Here is a 22,107-nt window from a genome sequence, read left to right as displayed (position 1 = left end):
AAATCAGCTTTTTCTCCCCTTGTGCACAACAAAAGTCTAAATCCCTTTTCAGACCAGATTGCTCCATTTCACTGCATGGGCTAGGCAGATTGGAAACATGTTTGTCACTCAGCTTTTCTCCCAACCTAATCAGTAGACGCTGGGGTGGTGGGATTTTGGTGCTCAGTGTATCACCCTTTAATCTACGGAGTTGGCCTTTAAAAGCTGCTGATGGTGTTGCTGCTATGTGTGAGCTGCTGCTGTCTTTCATTTCTGAAGACAGATATAAAAATAATATTAACCACGAGTGTAAGCAGAGGGTTTAGCAGGGATTTGAATCTAAAATGTGGTACTTAATACTGGCCAACTTGATTTGGTCCAGCAGAGCTGAACCCCTTATTCTGTTATAATAAAGTGTGCTGTATATGGAGAGGATCGCAGCAGGATTTACTGTCTCTGTGTTTTAGTTCTGCTGCTGAATGGGCCTAAATGGTGAATAACGATAGGCCACAGGGAGCTATGGTTGATAAGAAGTGGCTCGGCAGACCTGTCTGCAGGCTTCAAAGGTCTTTCTGGCAACACTATGAGCTTACCAGTGTCTGCTTTTGCGGAGCTCTATAGCATGCCAGCATCATCTGTGCCTAAGACAGGCATCCTAAATGGACAAATCATCACAACAAGAAGGTATAAAGAAGCAGGTTAGCTCTTGTGAATTTGTAGAGGTCAGCAGGATGCTAAGAGGGAGAGTTAAGTGATAGGTGTGATGAAAGGTATAAAAAGCTTCAGAATAATATAGGCTTTCTGGGACAGAGTCTGCAGCTATGTTTACACACCAAGTTCATATCTGCATGCACACACATATGTATGTTGTGCTAAGCAGAGCCTGAAACAGATATTGTCTGGGATCTCTGGCTAAATGCAAAGTAATTCCTTCCAGGAAAGATGTATTTAATTGGCTAGGTATGCAAAAACATTTCTAATTTTTTCTGCCACCGAAATATGCCGTGAATAATCTACCTTTCATCCCCTTGAACCACACCTGTATTGTTCCGTGGTATTAAAAGGTACTGGTAGCATGCATCTACCAGCCCCATTTAATGTCCTGTATAGAAGAGCTGGAGTATGAGAGGAACATGGAACTGGGCATTTGGGAAGCAAGGGTCATTCAGAACTTCTGCCGAAATATTCAATTTATTAAGACCTTGCTGTGAGGAGGGACTGGCTGGATGAAATTGAACAGTCTTTCAGCAACCAGTTGAATTCTACCCTGGATTTGGACAGGGTAGGCTGAGGTTCTTAATGACTTCTTTGACTCAGTCTTCACTGGCAAATGCTCTCACCACACCACCCAAGTCTTGGAAGGCAGACACATTCTCACAGACTGTGAGAATGAAGACCCTAGGCCCGCTGTAGGAGAGATCTGGTTCAAGACCATCTTAAGAACCTGAATGTACACAAGTCCATGGGACCTGATGAAATCCATCTGTGGGTCCTGAAGGAGCTGGCGAATGAAATTGCGAAGCCACTGGCCATCATATTTGAGAAATCATGGCAGTCAGGTGAAGTTCCTGACAACTGAAAAAGGGGAAATATAACCCCCATTTTCAAGGAGGGGAAAATGGATGACCCGGGGAATTACAGAGCAGTCAGTCTCACCTCCGTGCCTGGCAAAATCTTGGAGCTGATTCTCCTGGAAGGCATGCTAAGGCACATGAAAATCAACAAGGTGCTTGGTGACAGCCAGCATGGCTTCACTAAGGGGAAATCCTGCCTGACCAATTTGGTGGCCTTCTATGATGGGGCTACAGAACTGATGGACAGGGGTAGAGCAGTTGATGTCATCCACCTGGACTTGTGCAAAGTGTTCGACACTGTCCCGCATGACATCCTTGTCTCTAAGTTGGAGAGACATCAATCTGATGGATGGACCACTTGGTGGATAAAGAACTGGCTGGATGGCCGCACACGAAGAGTTGTGGTAAATGGCTCAATGTCCAGCTGGAGACCAGTAACGAGTGGTGTCCCTCAGGCTTCAGTGTTGGGATTGGTCTTGTTTAACATCTTCGTCGCTGACATGGACAGTGGGATTGAGTGCGCCCTCAGCAAGTTTGCTAGTGACACCAAGCTGTGTGGTTCGGTTGATACGCTGGAGGGAAGGAATGCCATCCAGAGGGACCTCGACACGCTTGTGAGGTGGGCTGATGCCAACCTTATGGAGTTTAACTATGCCAAGTGTAAGGTCCTACACCTGGGTCGGAGCAATCCCAGGCACAGCTACAGGTTGGGCAAAGAAGAGATTCAAAGCAGCCCTGTGGAGAAGAACTTGGGGGTTTTGGTTGATGAGAATCTGAACATGAGCTGGCTTCAGTGTGCACTCGCAGCCCAGAAAGCCAACCGTATCCTGGGCTGCATCAAGAGGAGCGTGACCAGCAGGTCAAAGGAGGTGATCCTGCCCCTCTGCTCTGCTCTTGTGAGACCTCACCTGGAGTATTGTGTGCAGTTCTGGTGTCCTCAACATAAAAAGGACATGGAACTGTTGGAACAAGTCCAGAGAAGGGCCACGAGGATGACCAGGGGACTGGAGCACCTCCCGTATGAAGATAGGCTGAGAAAGTTGGGGCTGCTCAGCCTGGAGAAGAGAAGGCTGCGTGGAGACCTCATAGCAGCCTTCCAGTATCTGAAGGGAGGCTATAAAGATTCTGGGGAGGGACTCTTCGTTAGGGACTGTAGTGATAGGACAAGGGGTAACGGGTTAAAACTTCAACAGGGGAAGTTTAGATTGGATATAAGAAGGAAATTCTTTCCTGTTAGGGTGGTGAGTCACTGGAATGGGTTGCCCAGGGAGGTTGTGAATTCTCCACCCCTGTCAGTGTTCAAGACCAGGTTGGAGGAGGCCTTGGGTGACATGGTTTAGTGGGAGGTGTCCCTGCCCATGGCAGGGGGGTTGTAACTAGATGATCTTAAGGTCCTTTCCAACTCTAACTATTCTATGATTCTGTGATTCTATGATTCTGTCATTCATTGACAGATGAGGAGGAAGTCTGGCTGGTGCTCCTTCTAGTCTGGCATCCCAAATTCCTACCAGTCTGCCCCTGGGGATGTCATGTCTCTGCCTAGATCTTCAACCTTCCTGAAAGGACTGGAAACTCTTTAGTTTTACTCCTTCCATCATTTAAAATACAAAAGAGTTTTGAATGAAAGTTCAATTTCCAGCGAACTCGAGTTCTGTCTTTTTAGTGGTTATGAACTATGGCCAAATGTTTTGTTTAAGTGCTGAGTAACTCTTTTTAGTTATGGCTATCCAAGGACAAATGGAAAAACAGGACAAGGACAAGCAAGAAAGAAAACAGTCTTTCAGAAACCCTCCTTTATTTCTGGGAAAGGACATAGATTTTTCAAGACTTTCCGGATTCTCTCTACTCCTAGAAGAGCTGGAGGACAATCCTACTTGCCATAAAAGCACAAATTTTCCCATGTGATTGTCCTGGTACTGATTGTCCCAGACTCTCTTCCTGCCTGGATTAATAACTGAGACAGTTTTCAGCAACTTTTAGTACCCAAGTCCAAAACTTGTAATGAGCTGGACATTGTCAATACTTAGAGCAAGAGCCTTTGGCCTAGTTATGAATAAATAATGAACTTTTTGAAGATGCCATTCCAGTGGGTGAATGTAGAAGTGAGGGCTGATGATTTCAGTGTCTCCTGGATCAGTCTAAAGCGGAGAATAATTGAGATAGATCCTAGGTACGTCTCTGAACAGAAGGAGCAGATGAGGGGCCATGATGAAGACATCAAAAATAAGAGAACCATGCCTCTCAAGGAGAAACTTTCATTTTTCCCAACATGACAATTGAAATGCTAGTCACAGTGTACTTGAACATGGTACGAGTCCAGTTGCCTGGTGAACCATGTGTAAGCAATCCATATGAGGACTGTACTAGAGCGACAGCCTTTTTCCAGCAGTGGAAAACAGGTATTTTCTCTAGCTGATCTCTCTCTTTTAAAGCAAACTGCACATGCGCATGTATGTACATATTTTTATGTATATATAGCCAATTTAATTAAACAAAATTCCTTACAAGCTGAGACTGCACAAGACAAGATTCAATCAAGAACTGCTTCTTTTTTTTCAATTCCCGTGTTCAAACAGAAGTCCCTTAGAAAGGAGGGCTGGATATTCCATACAGAAAAGTGTTGGCTTTTGAAACAGATTTTTTACAGAAGGTCCTAGTTAAATCATCTGATTGATTAACACAGATTTGGACTATGCCTGTGGAAATCACTGGTATTACAGGTTGTGTTGGCAACTAAGTGGGAAAAATTAGAGAAGAAAATCAGATCAGTTTAACTGAAAGTTTTAATAAAAGTTCAACTTCACGTGACTAAATTCTTCCCTCCCCCCATTAGGATGTGAATGGATTTTTCTCATTCAGGTCAAAATACTCAGTGTCACATATAATGTCTTGTTTTATGGTACTTTTAAGGAGAGGAAATAGTAAAGTAAATGCAATCCCTTTCATCCAGGAACTCAGTGATTAGAGCACTTATTCTGTGTGTAGGAGGTCAGGGTTATGTTCCTTCCTCATCTTGAGGACACTTTAATTGATATCACTCAGATATTAGGGCTTTATTTATGTGGATGGGGGAGATGTTCTTAACTCCTTTTGTTCTACTTTTATTGGGAAAATACTTGAAATATTTTGGAAGCCATGGGGAGGATAATTTTGTGACTTAGTGCACTCACCTAGGAGAAATCAGGTCTGTGCTCCAGGCTGCATTACACTGACTACTTAAGAGTTTAAATGTCTCCTGAAGCAGGGACTACAATCCTTTTCTGCTTCCCCCATGACTCATCCAACCATTTAGGATAAAGTTATTTTGTGCACTGAGCTCTAATGAGTGATTTATCCTATGTAAAATATAACAAATTGAGCATGATGGACTGCTTGACCCCAGGCAGACAGTGTGGCAAGTAGGTTAATGTGTGGCAGGCATGGGCTCATAAGGTGTCGAGGCAAAGACATAGAAGGGTGCCCAGCTCTACCACAGCCCAGTCTAATGCCTGAATAACATCTCTGCAGCTGCTCTGGAAGACTTATAAATCTAGCAACAACAAAATATTGGCCTAATGTAAGAAATAGCGGTGGGAAGATAAGAGAGCAGAATTAGCCAAAAAACCTTCTGTCTGGTTCTTTTCTTCATATCCTAGTCGCAGCTACAACTTAAAAAAGATAAGAACTGATAGTTACCTTGATTACTTGGTGTTTGTATGCTTGAGAAAAGAAAACTAAACTTTAAGACCTTAGGCACTTTTGTTGGATCAGACAGTATACAAAAAAAAACATTAGGCCTATAAAAGAAATATAGAAGACAAAAAGTAAATGAGCTTTCCAACTACAAGAACACTTTTTTTCTTTATCTTCCCTGTTTCTGGGACTGAATTCTGGGGCAGAGATACACCACAAGAGGCACTGCAATTAGCTTGCTATTAGTGATGGTGGAAACATTTTTAATCAAAGAAAAGTATCTCAAAGGTAGTACCAATAGGTTGGGACAGTCTCTTTCCATCTGGAGACAGAAGGAAAGGAGGAGCAAAGCACCTAAATTGTGGTAAGGGCAATCCTGTGTAGTGAAATGGATTACCTAGATGAGAAGGACTCGCTCACAACTTTTCTTGCCCTCTTACTCTTCCTCAATGAAAATCAGCGAAAGTCAGATGGATTTTATCACTTTGGTTTTTTGCTGCTTTTGCAGTACTTATATTAAGGCTTTCTTCTGCTCTCGCATTAATGCTTACCCTGCTTTCTTCTCAAAGCACTGGTCCTTTCCAGAATCACTGTCATCAAAAGGTTCTCTCACTGAGGACAATGCCAAAATAAACTGCTCGAGGTCCCACCTCCCAAGACTCTCAGGAATCTCAGCAGAGACTGATGAGTTAGATTTGGCACCCATTTTGTGTTTTAAATATATTATTTTTCCCTCTAGGTCATGGATATTTAGACAGGTGTGTTTGGAGATTTCCAAAAATTAAGGGAATGACAAAGGTTAGCTTTGTTATCTAAGTGACCAAAAAAACTCCCTCATTGCCCCAGCAAGTGAGCAGGACATCAGGGGCCAGCTGTGATTGAGTTTGTTTTGTTCTTTCTCTTAGTAACAGACTCTGTCCAGCAGAGGTGTTAAGGCCCTTATGGCCTGAATTCTTGCCAGTGTCATTCCTTCATAACAATACTTTGTGCTTTTGTATTGCCTGGGAGAGTTTGCTAAGGCCTTGTGAGAGATTGAACTGGGCATCTGATGCCACCTGTGAAAATCCCACTGGTAACAGCTAAAAATTCGCCTCTGTGCTTCTGCTGGAAGCAAAACTCTTTTCCTAAGCTGTGGTGTGACTCTCACTGCTGTGGCTGCCAGAGAAGGAAAGCCTTTTAATTGAAGTCTTACACCTGAATGACTGTTATCCCTGCAGGAAAGAAAAAAAAAAAACCAACAAACCCCCTCATGGGACCAACAGATAACTAATGAGTCTGTCTGCTGAGAGGCAGCAAGAGAAGCATGTCACCTTGTCTTGTTTGGTTTGGCAGAGCTGGAGCACTCGTAAGAGACGAAGCTGCTACAACTTGCCTCCCCAGCTCCCAGAGCCACACAGCCTCTGCTGCCAAAAGCGTTCTTCCACCGCAGCATGCGCGGCAGGTAAGTGTCTGCCAAATGACAAAACACAAACCTCCTAACAAGTAGCTGAGGGTAGGGTGGGAATTCCAGATAGAGACAAATCTATGTCCCTCAGGAGATCTGGAGCAAAATGATCAGTATAAGTATTTCACTGCTAATTAAGTTTTGATCCTTTGGCTTCACTTGAAACAGTTTGAGAGTATATCAACTTTGAGAGCAGGTGCTGACTAGCTTGAAAGCACTGGTCCATCAAATCAGGTAAGAGTTTTATATCCAGAAACTCCCCTAAAAGAGAGACTGTAACTTGCTAAGTGATAGATATACCCAGGCCCTTTCAAGTATAACATGTTATTGACAGAGTTATAATGCTTCTAACTTACATTTATTCCCCCAAATGTTTGCAAAATTCCCCTATGCTCTGAAAAAGCATCCTCTGTCTCATGTTCTGTCCTCTTCATTAAAGTGTATGGAATGAATGCCAAAGGAGACATAGCCAGGTGCAGCTTGGAAATCCCAGTAGTTGCTTCTCCTCTTCCTGCCTTGGTTTGGAATCCAAATCCAAACAGGAAAGTTTGATTTTAGAGGAGATGCCACTTCTGTTCCATTGTCTTCAAAACTCTCAAAGGTTAAGAGCAGAAGAAGGTTGGATGCATAGGACATCTTGTCCCCAGGTGCCAGAATATTTAGAGAAGTGTTCACCTTTTATTAGCAGCTCTTAAATTTTTCTTGGCTGACCAGAATGGAGAAATGCCCAGGAAATCTGCAAGTGAAAAATAATTAGCTGTGTATGAAGTGGGAAACTATGATAGAGAGGTCATTAAAAATGTGGGTTATGTTTTTCTGTATCTGAAAAACTTCTTTCTTAATGATCCCTGTGCTACAGAGAACAACAAAGCACGTTAGGATAAATAAAAATCTGTACCATGCCTCTCTACTGCTATGGCTGCCTGAGGACAGAATGCAGAATGGCACATAGTTACAGCAGCTTGCAATATGACCAGCTCCAATTGCTCCCAATCACAGTTTGCCTTCAAGTCACGGTTGAAAGATACATTTTTCTTATAAGTTGCTCCCTGAAATGTGGGTCTCTAATGATCGCTTAAAAGAAAAAGTCTTTCCAGTGTCATAGTACTGCATTCATGGGGCCAAAATGATTCTGTACCTTCCTCCTCAGTGAATGTAATGGATAGTTAAAAGATAGAAAAACATTTGCAAGTCTAGCAGTCATTCTTTTACTGTTCTTCATTGCGTTGCCAGTGTTCTGGAAGAAAGCACTCAAAAATTTCTGGTATGCCTTCAAATTTCTGCTGCTCATACTGAGAGCCAGAACTTGCTGGTATACAGGTGATCAATACCGGTAGATGGATTTTCCTAATTATAGTAAGGTTTTGAGTAAGGTATTCCCTCAAGTGTTGAGGTAGTGGTACAGTTACCAGCTTGTTTCTAGCCTTGTGGAATTTGACAGACAGCTGACAAATGAGAGTTTCTTTGTAAAAACAAAACCAGCAATACAGGGATGTTTTCTTCCCAGACATCTTCCTTTGTTATGGGAAATGTTTGCATGGCTTTCTCTGTCTCTCCTATTGCCTTGTAGGGCCCTTCTGTGACCCAGGGGTGTGGTGCTCTCAACACTTTGTGAGGTTTTTCACAGTACTGGCTCCTGAACAGCTAACACAAGATTACTGGACCAGCTGCTGTCTAAATTAATAGCATTGTGTAGATGTAACTGGAGGCAAAATTTCACCCCAAAACAGATTTAGTCCAATGTGCTTTGTACTGCGCAGCAGATCTGGGTTCTTCAACCTCCACTGCTAATGTGTCATTTGCCCAAATTGCACTGATTTTGTAATGAGGACTTCTTTGTACCTGTAATCCAATCAGAGTTCCTTACTACCTGAATAAAGAAATCTTCCTAACTGGACAGAAATAGTTAAAGGATTTCATTTTCCATTCACAGAGCTGCTATAAACCATCCATTAATGAATTATGACATCCATTAATGAATTATGACATAATTCATATTAATGAATTATGATCATCCATTAATGAATAATGAAGAGTATTTTACTGAGTTTAAGCATCATAAGTAAGCAGAGTTGCTCAGTATGTTGTGTGAATGAGAAGCAGTTGAAGTGTGACAGAAATTACAATACAGAGGTGTATATTCAGATCATCCATCCCTATTTACATCACAAGAAAATGTGACATCATTGCAGGTCCATTGTGTATGGTATCTCTGGTAAAAACCTTTGTGGTTTCATGAAGAAGTTGGGCCTAAATAATTTGCAAGACTGTGGAAGACTCCTGAGAACCTCTTCCATCTGGATCACAATGCTACAGGCCCAATGTGGTTGAATGAATTAGCCTATTGTTTTCAGCAGGGGAATAAAAAAATGGGGTTAGTAAATTGAGTAGAACATCCAACAACACTAGTCCAGCAGTTTTAGTGGTTATACCTTTCATTTGCTCTTAATTTGGATCACTGGATGATATTTAATCACATGATATTTGGAACACTGATGATAGTTAATTGCATGAGCTCAGAAACACAAGTTGGGAAGGAAATAAGAACATAGGATTGTGGCTCTCCAGTTAAAACACATTTGTGATGTCAGTTCTCCTTCTGTAGTCCATTTGTGCTCCAGCAGTGAGGATGAAGGCTGCTTAACACTTGTCTCCATGGGTTTGGTTCTGGGATGGAAGGATTTGCACATGTGATTCTATGAGGCTGTGGCTGGGGAATGTGTGCCTTCCAACCCAGCTGCTCTGAGGTAGGGCCTAACTGTTTCTAGCTGTACAGCATCACTGCCTCCTTCCTGAGGGCCTTTTTGCCGGGTGAAGCTAGCATGAGAGGTCACAGAGCAAGCAAGAGGCTTGGTGCCAGCTTGTAGAATCATAAAACACATGTGGGTTAGGAGATCTAAGTCTTGGACACAACTGAAACATAGGAAACAATCTGGCAAGCTTCACAGAGGCATTTTCTGTGCATGGTCGGTCAGCCCAATGTGCCTTTTCAGCACTGCCACCACACAAACAGCAATCTGTGGTGCCTTCCACTATGCGTTTCTGGTTGCCAGAGTCCCTCTTTGCTTCTAATTTATGTTAGTGAGGCAGTTCTAACTGAAAGGGATGAGAAAAAGCCATAAAGTTTGCTAAGCTTCTCCTCTTCTCTTCCATTCCTGCATTTGGCAGAGCTTGGTCGAAATGGTGAATTGTGCCACTCGCTCTGTTGCTTTCTTGAAGTAGTTAATGCATGGGTCGACTTTTGGCATGTCTAAAATTGACTCATTTAGCATGTCTAGAATTGATGTGTTGAGCCCAAACTGCAGTCACACCAAGTGGCTCAGTCAGTGCTGTGTCTGATACTGGCAGTAGAAATAATGCATAAGGCCTTCATGCTCGCACATCCCTAGGTTAAAAGACTATTTTCACTTGAATTCCCTGAATTGTCTTCTATGCTAGATTCTTCTGTGTGGGTCTGAAAATAAATTATGCATCAAAATTAGCGTTAGAGGCCACTGTGTCTTATCCCAATCGATACTGCCTGAGGCTTTTGATGATGATCAGGATGTGGAGAAGTTCCTGTGAAGGTGAAAGAATTGCTACATAATCTTCAAGTACCAAGAAATAATATTTAAACTGTGGTTGTTCTTAATCTACAAAAGTTTTAAAACATTGTTTGAAGCTGGTGTGCTAGAGGAAGCAGGCTAAAATCAGCTCAATCCTTCCTCACTTTAATTGCAGTCCTTTCCTTGAAGGAGGAGCAAAACCCACGTGTTTGATGTACTGCTATGAGTTTTCAGAGGAGCTGAGAAAGCCCAATAGAAATGTTAAAGCAATCTCCTTACCTCTGTTTTCCTGCCTCTCTCTGGGGTGGATATACAGCACCTCCAAGATATGGCAAATGTTCAGTTGCTTGTGAGGCCACGTCCCTACATTTCAGCTTGGAGCTACCAGCTGGCAGCAGCAGCAGCCCTGTGCTGTCCGGGTGGTTACAACCAGTGGCTTTGAAGTTCTGCCCTTCAGCTATCTCCTCTTGCATGCAGCTTGTGATACATGAGTCTGTGTCCTGCAGCTGTCTCCATTTAAGTCAGCAGGCATTTGAAGCACTGCTGGCCACCCCGGGGAAAGGGGCAAGAGTTGAACAAAATGTTCATCATCAATTAAACCATTGGAATGCCAGTGCAGAGTCTGATTCCCTGACACTTTCTCCTATAAAACCAGTGTCATGTCTGAGCTTTTTAATGGGAAAGAAAATAGGCAGCTGCCAAGGTCTGCTAGTTAGTATGAGTTTGAACCAAAGGAAAATCAATAACTGTGTCAAATGGTTTATAAGTAAGACAAGCTGACTTTTAGGCAGTGACTTCAGTAAGCTCCAGCTCCCCTTTAGACTACTGTATTCAGTTTGAAACTTCACTGCTAAATATGTTAGAGGAAGCCAACAAGATAATACCCAGGCAGCTAAACCAGCAGTGGGGTTTTAAAATGTTTCCTTGCAGTGAGCCAAATTCATCTCTAGTGTAAGTGCAATTCCTACTAAAGCCAGTTCTGAAACTGCTGCTGAAGACAGGTTGAAAACAGCAGTTCAGATCTTCATCTTGCATTACACTATCTGGGTTGTCTTCACTAGGAAAGACTTCATCATGCAAAACATAAGCAAGAGGAAAATATGAACCACCTGGCTGTTTTACCCATTTAGTCCTGGGCTGAATTTGCTCGAGTATCTCTGTTTTGTCTTTTATGCCTATCAAGTATGCCTGCCTGTTTTGAGCCACAACAAAAGCAGTAACAACAGACTTTGACACCTGTGTTTCCTCCAGCTGTGAGTCTCATCTTTTTTCTGCAAACCACTTTATCCGCTTCAGAATGAGGGGCCAGTTCTCAGAATTACAAACACTGCTCTGCAACAAATGGTCTCTTCATTTGCTTTATCTGTACAAGTGTGTGCTTCTTGGTCTTACTTCACTGTTTCTATGAACTTTACGTGCTGTGGGGTATGCCCCTGACTTACAGAGTGAGTTTGATGCAAATTGCATAACAAAAGACTTTACAGTGCAGGCTCACGTGTTTAAATCCATGGTTATGTTCTTAAAGGTCTAACTTTCTCTCCCTTACCAGCTGTCCTCCCTTAGTGACTAGTGCTGATAACAGCCCTGCTGAGACAGCAAATGGCAGAAAGCAAATTGCTTCTAAAAAAAGATAAAGGGTGGGAAGTGAAGACATAAAAAGGAAAAAGAGGGTCAGAAAAAGTTATTCTAAAATGCAAAATGCTGCTAAGCCTGAGTAACTGGACTGGCAATCTTTGATAAGGCTGGAATCACTGCCACAAAAATGAGTAGAAAATGTTGTTGTCATTCACACAACAGCAAAGGAATTTACAGTATGAAAGTTGTCTGTCTTCTGGTGCATCTGTATACACCATGTGATGGGCTACTTGGCAAGCCAGGAGATTATGTAAAAGAAACAATCTTGAAAAGTCTTCTGTCTTTGTTTAATACATGAGAAATGCTGTTCTTCCATAACCTGAGCAGCAGCTCTGTATTAGAATTTTTAATACAGAGTAGGGAATATACCTAGGAGCAGGTATATTCCTAATATGGGAATGAGCAGTTGTGCTCCCATTTCATGAACTTTCAAAAGGATACTGTGGATAGAATCATTGAAATATGGTGGGCAGTACCACAAGAATAACTTCTGACCCACACCTCACTCTGTAAGAAGTCATTAATGTGTACAGGAAAAGTAGACACCCCAGACAAAATCTATCTCGTGGACTTTACCTACTTCATCCCAGCAGGAAAACACAGTACAGATAGAAGAAGGGTCATTGCAATGCTGCAGAGGTTGAAGCCAAGAAGCCAGGACTGTTGGATGGATCTAGTTGAACAGCTCTTGGACAGCTTTGGAAACTCTTAATCTTAGTTTCCAACACCAAACCAAATTTAGGTCAGCCTGATGCACCCACTTCTCCTCAATGGGTCTGTGTGAGGAATTCTGTCTGGGTAGACATGCCTCCCAACCTAGATAATTAATTGCATTCATTTATTTTAATTTAATTAAAACAGGAATAATTTTACATCACAAATTAGTTGTCGCTATTTTAAGTGTTCGCATCTAAGTCAGCTGGAAAGATCAAATAGACTTGTTCATTTCCCTCTTTGCTTGTAGTTGTTTTTCAGTCTGCTTCCTGTTCATATTCTTATGCGTGATATGCTTTTCTTTCTATTTAAATTCTACTGTATGTTTTCAACAATATTATTCAGGCTGTTTCTAATCCTGCAAGTTTCTTTTGTGCCATTTGTGGTCTGCTGGACTTACTTGTCTCTTTCATAATTATTTGGAGCCTTTATCATGCATTGGTAACTTCAAATGTGCTATCGGGTTCACTTTTCTGGTTAAGATTTATTTATCTGGGAGATGTCTGATCCATAGTGTGCAATTTATAGCCCCCAAACCCATCTTGTAAGTATAAACAGATAGCAGGTGATTAAATTTGGAGAACTGCTACGTCATTGTTTTGGGAATTAATAGGGAGCCTGGGACTCATTTAAGCCAGTCCTTGAAAGCCTTTGTTCTAGCAAATAAAAGGTGATCCTGCTTCAAATAACTTCTCAGTCTACTCTCAGCCATTTCTTTCCATACTTTGACCAAAAAGAATCCAAACTTTGCAAGTATACTTAGCTTATCCTTGCATATTTGTGCATAGGTAACAAAAAGCTCATTCCTAACCTGGCTGCATCTTTTGGTCTATTTATATTACTTTGCTATATAAAGTGCTGAACACATTCCAGGCTCACAAATATAATCATAAAGGCCTCGTGGTCTTTCCATGACTGTGTATTAGATGGCTCTTCCCACAGTTAACAATAAGAATTAACTCATCAAAAGATACCAAGAGAAAGTTATTTGCATAAGGGGTGAATCAGGTAAGCTTGTACTTTTAGAAGAAAAGTATTAGCTCATGTATTTTGACAAACAGGGTAAAACTATTATCCCATTATACCCAGTCTCAAATAGCCTACACAATTTCAGGTACTCTGTGACAGCGCTGCATGTACTTTTAAAATCTATTTATAAGCAGCTTACTCCCTTTTGCTTTAATTATTTCACAGTCTGAAAAATGCTACTGTCTTTATATAGAATCTCTTATAATATGATCAGAAAAATCCTTAGAGTTCTAGGGTTGGAGTTTTTTAACCACTTGAATTAAAATGTTGTTTTCTTTCCATAGACCTCTTCACCAGAATAATAAAAATGCACACAAAAGCTTCCCTGCTTTATAGGTTATGAAAGCGATTTTTACAGAACTGTATGAGCTTTCCTCTCAATTAAATTTTGTAGGACTTTTCTATAAGGACAGAATGTCTGTAAAATATTATGTTACCAAAAAAGGAGATTTTCTGCTTGAACTGTTTTCTGTCACAGCTAGTTCAGATAGACTGGGCAATGAAACGATCTATTGTAAATTACTAGTTTTGCGTATATTTCTTTCTGACTTCTTAGCTGGTCCTGCCCATCTCTAATGGGCAATGGCATTGAGAGCTGTGCACTTGCCTCTGGGTCTGTCATGAGGTTTGGCTGGAGCTGGACCTTCTGAGAATTGGCACAGCACACTTTCACACGCTGTAAAAGTAATTTCTTGTGCTAATCCCTTGTGGCATTTACATATTACACAAGACCCTCTTTATAGAAGAAAATGCCAACATTTTCCCATAACCATAGTCTACGTACGGTAACTGTGAACTGTTGGATCTGTGAGCTGCATCTCAGGATACTTTGTCCTCCAGAAAAAGACCTGATACAGCAGTATGCCTTGCATCAGAGAGGAAGGTTATGGTGTAGTTAAAACATTAGTTCTAGACTCAAGAGGTTCAATTTAAAATTTATGCTTATCTACTGACTGCTGTGTGACTAGTTGTTAGGGCACAAACTTGTAATAGGTCCTCTTGTGATAGACACAAAATTCAAGAGCTTAGGAATGACTGTTCTAGCTTGGTCTAAAGGTTCATTGAGCCCTCTATCCAGGTGGTTACAAGCAGATGCAGAGGGAAGACTAAAAATAAGGAAAGAAATATACTTCTTCAAGGTACTCTCCCAATTTCCAACATTTCGTAAATACGATGTGTGTGTTTTTTCCATTTGATAACCCAAAATGTCTGTCCCCTCATGGTTCTTGAATAGGTTCCCTGTCAGCCCCTGCAAACTTTTTCTATTCGCAATATCCTTTTGCAGGGAATTCTGCAGTGAACAGAGCTGTCATCTGTTATTTTTCCTAAGTCTTGCTCTTGCAAGTTTCATTTTGTGTTCCTTTGCTCTCAGGCTGGAAGACGTAGCATACAGTCAAATTTTATCTGTCTTTTTGAGGGCACTCTTTAGTTTCCTTATCTCTGTCATGTATCAGGCTGCCCAGCTTCAATTGCATATCGTGGTGGCCCTAATGCCTTCTCACTAGTGGGAACCTTGACAGAAGATTTTGCATCAAGCTTGTGTTTTTGTGTGTGCATGTGCAGATATATATTTATATAGAAAAGATATTTTTAAATATATTTTATATATAAAATGCAATGAAGGTTTAAGAAAGCAGTACTGTACGAAACAAGAATAGCACTGAATATTTATTATGAAGTTAATGTGAAGATGAGACTGTTATTTATTGGAAAACAGGAAAAAAAAGTGATCTTTACTTTCTAAAGGACCTTGTAACGTTCTCCCGTGGAACCCCCTTTTACCTGAATGTCTACATGCCTATTTTTGTGGCAGCTGGAGATGCAGCAAAATGCCTGCTGAGGGAAACTGCACAACCAAACAAATACCCCAAAAGTTTGTAACACATTTATTCAACTTGTCTTTCAACATAGATGGTATACTTTGTTCAATCTTGTTGGGAAAAAGGAAGGCTGAGTCTCACTGCTGCGCCGTTGAGGTGGGGTGTCAGGATCTTCTGACTTTCTCCTACATGCTGCTTGTACACTCAGCTTGAGTGCATCGTGTCAATCTCGATGACTTTGGGGATAGCTGGGGAAATGCCCACTGAGGGTTTCTGTGCAAGACACAGTAGACTTGTGATGCTGGATGTGGTGCTAGTAATTGCATATTGTGCTGTGTAAAAGGCAAGCAGAACTAAAAAGTTACAGAGACTCTGAAGATGAGGTTTCTTTCCCACTGACCCCAAGGCAGAAGCCACTCTGATCTCTCAGTTTGGTTCATCCTTCTTACCCTTGTCTGAGCTGTTGAACCTATCGTTTTTGCAATGTGCACAGGGCACATAAAGTGTGAGCAGATCATGAATTTACAGATGGTATACATAAGGACATTATGGTGTTCTTTGCTAGGAGCTGTGGCAATTCTTAATATTATTATTGTTTTTTTTCCTAAACTGTTCTTGAGTGCCGAACTCATGTTTAGGAGGTACAGTCCACAGTATTGGCAGCCCCAACAGAAAAGCTAGACTGAGTGTGGGCAATAGGATAGAGTATAAGCCATTACAATCTAATGGAGCAAATGAATGACTGCTCTTTAATCAATTACTTTTTGACAGATAATTTTGCTTAGATCTCTAATGAATTAATAAAATTTAATAAAAGTATTTTTGTAGGTAGATTTAGCTAGGAAGAGGTTCTGTGCATGAAAGGAACTGGTAAGAGGATGAGCAAACGTATAGTGGTGAAGCAGATGGAAATGGGGCTGATGTAGACTAATGGAAAGAGCGAAGGTCATGTAAGTATTAGAGTAAGTCTCAGGTCAGCAGCCAATGGAGAAAGTCCTGTCACAGCTTGAGAAAATCTTCTGAATATCCCATGCCTTTGTTACTTATGCCGTTGCTTGTACAGGCTGAAAGAGTTTCTTTTTGTGTTTGTTTCCTCAGCATACATTCCAAAACACTTGGGCAGGTTTGAAAGATGGAGCTCAACTGCTCATTTCAGCACCAGGGGATAAGTGGGGAGCAGAGGTGCTTGAGTAGAGTCTGCTTTTGCCTGCCTTCCATGTGTATTTATACAGCCTGCTCTGCCTTGGCTGGTTCTGAAGCTGTTATTCTCTGGAACTGCAGAAGGCATGCCCTCTCTGTTGCATGAGTCTTGCTTATTTACCATCAACATGTAAGGTTCTCCTCTGCTAAAATAGAACGGAAGTAATAAGAGAAGAGTTGCCATGTCCTTTAACTGTACCTCTTCCAGGAGTTCTTTTTCTTTTTTTCTTAATCTTTTTTTCTTTACTAGCCCGCTTTTTTCCTCATAATCAAATTACCACTATCTTAGTCAGTTGTTGATTCAGGAGTGCAGCCATGCTAAATTTGTGTTCTCTTTTTTCCTCTGTAGAGATAGGGTGAATACTTGTCTGTATTTTCTCCATAAGATGATAGATGAATAAATTACTAGGTGCTTAAATATTTTGATAACATGGCACCAGATGAGCAAAAAAGCTAGTGTGATTATTTTCTTTGTCTTCTTTTTTCTTAAGCTGTCTTTTTTTATCTTTGTTTCCTACTCATGCACCAAGAATTATGTATCTATAGGTTGCCTAAACCTGATGTGGTGATCCTTGGAAATGAGGTTGTATCTGGTCAGATGAATATTTCTCATCTACTTCGGTGACAAGTTTCTGAGGTTTCTTCAAACCAACTTTATTGTCCACTGAAAAAACAGCTTTGCTTGAGATGTGGGTGAGGAATGTTCATGCAGTCTGCTCTGATGGAGAGGCTATAAATTTGCAGCAGAGGAACAGTAACAAACTAAAGAAGTTCTAGTTAATGATGTACGTGTCTGTCCATGTCCATGTCTTCAGTCACTGCTAAATGCTTATGGTTCATCTATGCACAAATGCACAGAGTTGCTTCACGGCAGTGTTCTTGTACTCCCTGTTCATGGCAATCCTCTTCTTAGGAGCCTTGAGCAGAAAAGCATTAAGAGAGTGAGATGCTGACTTTGACTGATCCTTCTGAGCTGTTTTTGATCAAACACAATCTTAAGCCCACAGCCAGGAGTCTTTTTCAAAACACAGTGATCTCTCTTAGAAGTAAAGATCCTCTGCACTAAACTGGAGATCTGTCTTCTAGTAAAAAAATTACTCTGGCAATTTTACCTCTCCCTTCCAATCTTATCCTTAGTTGGAGTAGGAAAGGTTTCAGCTAAAAGAACACAACCTTTCACAATGCTTAACTGAAAGTAGATAAAAATACATGCTTGTGTGTTTTTTATCTCCTTCTGCTTCAGTTCAACAATAACCCAGCATATGACTCCCTTAGTTGGCAGACTGCTTACAAGAAGTCTGCCATTTCTATTGCTGACATATCTCTTGCTTTTTACTCCTCCAGACTGTGTAGCATATTTAATTAAATTTTGAAACTTTGGTATGAAGTTTAGGGAAAAATAAAGATAATATTCACAGGGAGAAAAAGGAATTCTTTTAAAGTCAGCTTCATTAACTATCGGGCTATTAGAGTGAGGGTCACTTTGCCCAGACTGAAATAACTGGATCTCCCTAATTGCATTTTATTTGAATTATTTCTTTATTTCAAACATGTTATGCTTGTTAGCAATTTAATATGACTGGAAGCACAAATTAATTATACCTGGTAGCTAATTGTAGGAAAGTTACAGTGATCAATGTTTATGCTGATTTGTTTTTTTTTTTTTCAATATCTACCTTTAGCTTACATATTTGGATCAGTTCCCTCCCAATCATAAATAAATATTTGCTGCTTATATGTTCCCATGCAAATTGGATTAATTTTAGCATATTCATGGAAGGAGGACATCTCTGCCTACCTTCAATATTAAGCTAGCTGAACAAGCAAAGGTTGGGTTTTTTTTCCCCCTGCTTAAGTACTATATGAACTAGACAGACAGAAAATTCAGCACAAGTTTGCTTATCCCAAATGGTTTGGGGGCATCCAGCGTGTTTGGAGAGATGGAGGTAAAGGCAATCAAAGAACTGACCTGGAAAGCAACTGTTCCTGGGGCCTTAACCTTGAAGAATTTCAGTTAAGCACTGCTCAGCTAAATGGGATGGTAATTGGATAAACAAGGTGGTAAAAATTTGGGGTTGAATATGGGCAGAATTCAGCATATGCCTATATGTTTTTCTCTTTATATTTATAGCATCTCATGCAACCTTTGTGTCCTCTTGGACACTGCTCAACTGCATTTCAGTCTGTGGTGTAAATGTGCCACATCTTTAGCACCACAGACTCTCCATTCTTTCTTTTTCATTGGCTACCGTTTCAGGTGGGGTACAAGGAAATGTTCCAAGGGCAGAGGGGTTCTACCTTTCCTCTATGTCACCAGCATTTTGTGTAATGCTCAGCCCCTGCTCAGTGACTTTGAGAATATGGGGAACTGATCCTGACTCCCTTCTTGTAGGCAAGTGGTAGCTTTTTCATAGTGTTACATCCCAGTAATGCCCCCCCAGTCATATCCTTTTCAGAGGGTTGCTTCTCCTTTCCCAGCTCTCCTAACAATAGGGGCAGGTCATCCCTTACTGGAAACTGCACAGTTGAGAAATTCTTGTCTTTGCATTTGTCAGCTGAACTGAATTGTGGAACAAGCCTTGAAGTGGAAAGTTCTTTTAGTCAGATGTGGCTTTTGGCTTTTTTTGGCAGATTAATCGGTTGTAGGAATGCCGTTCATTTTGAGACAGCAAGATGCTGAGGGTTTGTGCATTGTTCTTGTGCCATAATACAGTATCAGAAACAAGCTGGAGACAAAGGCACAGGGGCAGGCAGTGCTAGAGTGTGAGGGCCAGTAGCCAGCTCTGTAAACTCTGTTATGGAGACTCATTATTTATATAGCAGACTGGGAAAGGCATCCTCATGCAATATTTGGGTGCTCAGCACTTACTTCATGGCAGTGTGCGTAGGAATTTTAGGGGTCCAACTCTGAGCATCAGGATTTGAAAACCTGAGCCAGAATGCTGAAAACACCTGAGAAAATACCAGGATTTTGTGTCATCATTCTGACTTACCTTTTCAATGGTTAAGGCAGCTGGATACATACTGTATTTATTTGCTTCCTGGTGTCTTGGTGTATGCAAGACCTTTAGGCCAATGGAAGAAATAAAAGAAACAGATTCAGGTTTTGGTTTTAAGTCCCTTAGACTGGATCTTTGACACCACAACTAAAGTTCAGCTCTTTCTCCTTCTGTGGAGAGTGCTGCTGGAGGTCCTAGAGGATAGGAAGATAACAGACTGACTAACATAAAGCTCACAAAGAAACAGTTATCATAACTTCCAGCCTCCTCAAACCCCAGAACAGCAAATCTGACATCCCTATGAGAGCATGAGCACACACACATACATGGTCTGTGCCTGTGCAGCTTCTCTAGTGTGCCCTGCATGCGCTCCAGGAGGCTTGAGAGCCTCCTGTGATGTCTGTGCTTCTGAACTCCTGGGATGTGTCAGAGGCTTGTGTGATATGGAGTCGATTTTTGCATGGTTGGTGGCCATTTGTCTGAGATTTCCAGATGTTCCAGCTGCTAATTGTCTGGAAATCTGGTGGAATACTGCCCAAAGCATTGAGTTGGCAGGCTTGAAATGTCTTTTACATGTCTAATTAATGTAGTGTGCATGTAAAATGTCTTCTGTGAAAAGAAGACCCGGAAAGAAAAGTACAAGTTATTAACAAAGGCAAATAAATTAGAACTTCAGTTCATTGTGTTTCTTGCAGACCTTCAATTTATATTTCTTACATCAGTGCTATTATTCTACCAACATGCAATGATAAATATTCATGAAGTTTGTGTACTTATATTTCCATGACATGTTCTGTGATGTTTTTATTTTTTTTGTGTGTGTTTCAAATTCAGCTGTTGCCTTGACACCATAGCATTCCTTGTACTTTTGGAGACATTTAAACTTTATCTTGTGAAGCCTTGTGCCCACTTATTCATATGAGGTAGAACATGCTGAGAAAATCTATCACACCCAAACACCAGAGAGAAGTTTATGGATTTCTTCCAAAGCTGTTTTTCCTAGGAGAAGTTTTTCATTCAGATGCTAAGGGTATGGCATTATATCTGTGTACTATTTAAAAAGGATTACTTGAAGCACTCTCTCTGTACTTCTTTTGTAGCTATCTGCCTAATGAAGTTCTGCAACTTTGCATTTTGAGGCCCATAGTAACTGGAATAGTTATTCTGTGCATTTCCTTTCTGCTCTACGCTAGTTAAGATGTTTAGTGGTGACCCAAAGGAGCACAGTAGATTCTCACAGATGACGTTTGCAGGTGACATAGGACTGGAAGAACTAAGGATTATGAAGAGGCCTGTGATATAGACCTTTCAGCTTGAATTGATAAGGTAAGGGAAATTTAATTATTTAAAAGTTTATGCAAACAATATAGGATTGAACATGAGGGGAAAAATATTAAGGCGATGGTGACAGAATGGGAGACTGTGCCTGAGAAGCAGTGAGCTTGGAACATGGTGGAATTTTTATAAGTAAACAGCAGAAAACAAATACCCAGTGTAACACCATCTGTTTGACTTAAAGACATCCTTTTAAAATGTTAACCATTGTTGGAGATATACAAACAGAGACTGTGATAGCAAATATAATTGGGAATTCTCTGTGCTAAGGACTAAGTGTCACTTTCTGCCATCAGCAACTCAAAGAAACTGATGATAAGCTGCAGACAACTCAGGGAAAAGATGTGATTGCCCAAAGAGAAAAAGTCCTGTAGGGTGTGTAGGAACTTTGAAACACACTCTCTCTAGTTTTCCTACAGGAAAATGATATGGATTATCTTGGTCAGTCTGCCAGGACCGAATGTAGTACAAAGTCTAGAAACAGACTCCTCTGTTTGGTAAAGGATCTAATTGCTGGAACGTGAAGCAAATCACATTTTAACTATGGGAAAAAGTAAGTATTTAACAGAGAGACTAATTAAACATTAGAACATGTATTCTTAATTAAGAATACATCTATGGACTGCAATTTCTTTAAAAAATAATAATAATATTTTGGCACCATTCCCTTGGTAGCAAAACTAGTGCATGAGAAAGGGGACCCATTTCAATTTTACAACAGGGCTTGTTCGGCTGAGCTACTTCAGTTTGATCAAAATTACATTAAATAAGGGGATTTTGTTGCATCAGTTTCTCAAAGCTTTCTACTGTCTTAAAAAATTCCTGTAGCTATTTAATGAGTTCATGTTGTTTGGTATCTGTAGTTTGTGGCTTCAGCACCATGAAGTATTGAACTATGACAGGGTTTCAGTCAAAATCCTACCACAAAGTTTGGGTCTGGTGTGTTCTGTGTGTGCCTCTTTGTGGTCACTATTTCCCACTGAATCTTCAGCCAGAAGGAAAGATTATTGCTGATGTCTTTTGTTGATAGGCCATTATGAGATTCTGACATTTACAAAAGAGAAAAAATGAACTAAAAAATCCTACCATACACTAATCTGAAAGTACTTCTTTGTATTCTGAAGTAGCTGTATGTATGGGATATGTTTAGTAAGGCCACAT

General features: G+C 40.8%; 1 long non-coding RNA gene across 1 annotated transcript in view; it reads left to right on the top strand.

Annotated features, from left to right (window-relative positions):
- The first annotated feature begins 6,208 nt into the window (after window positions 1-6,208).
- LOC134173021 (uncharacterized) overlaps window positions 6,209-22,107 on the top strand; it is a 99,018-nt gene continuing 83,119 nt past the window's right edge. The window contains exons 1-2 of the long non-coding RNA XR_009968101.1: window positions 6,209-6,666; window positions 20,865-20,937. This is a non-coding gene — a long non-coding RNA (uncharacterized LOC134173021). The remainder of the gene's footprint in view (window positions 6,667-20,864; window positions 20,938-22,107) is intronic.

This window comes from Pezoporus occidentalis, unplaced genomic scaffold (assembly GCF_034315485.1).
Source record: "Pezoporus occidentalis ecotype Australia unplaced genomic scaffold, CSIRO_AGI_Poc_V1 ctg49, whole genome shotgun sequence".
Lineage (NCBI taxonomy): Eukaryota > Metazoa > Chordata > Aves > Psittaciformes > Psittacidae > Pezoporus > Pezoporus occidentalis.
This window is presented reverse-complemented; position numbering and strand designations above follow the sequence as displayed.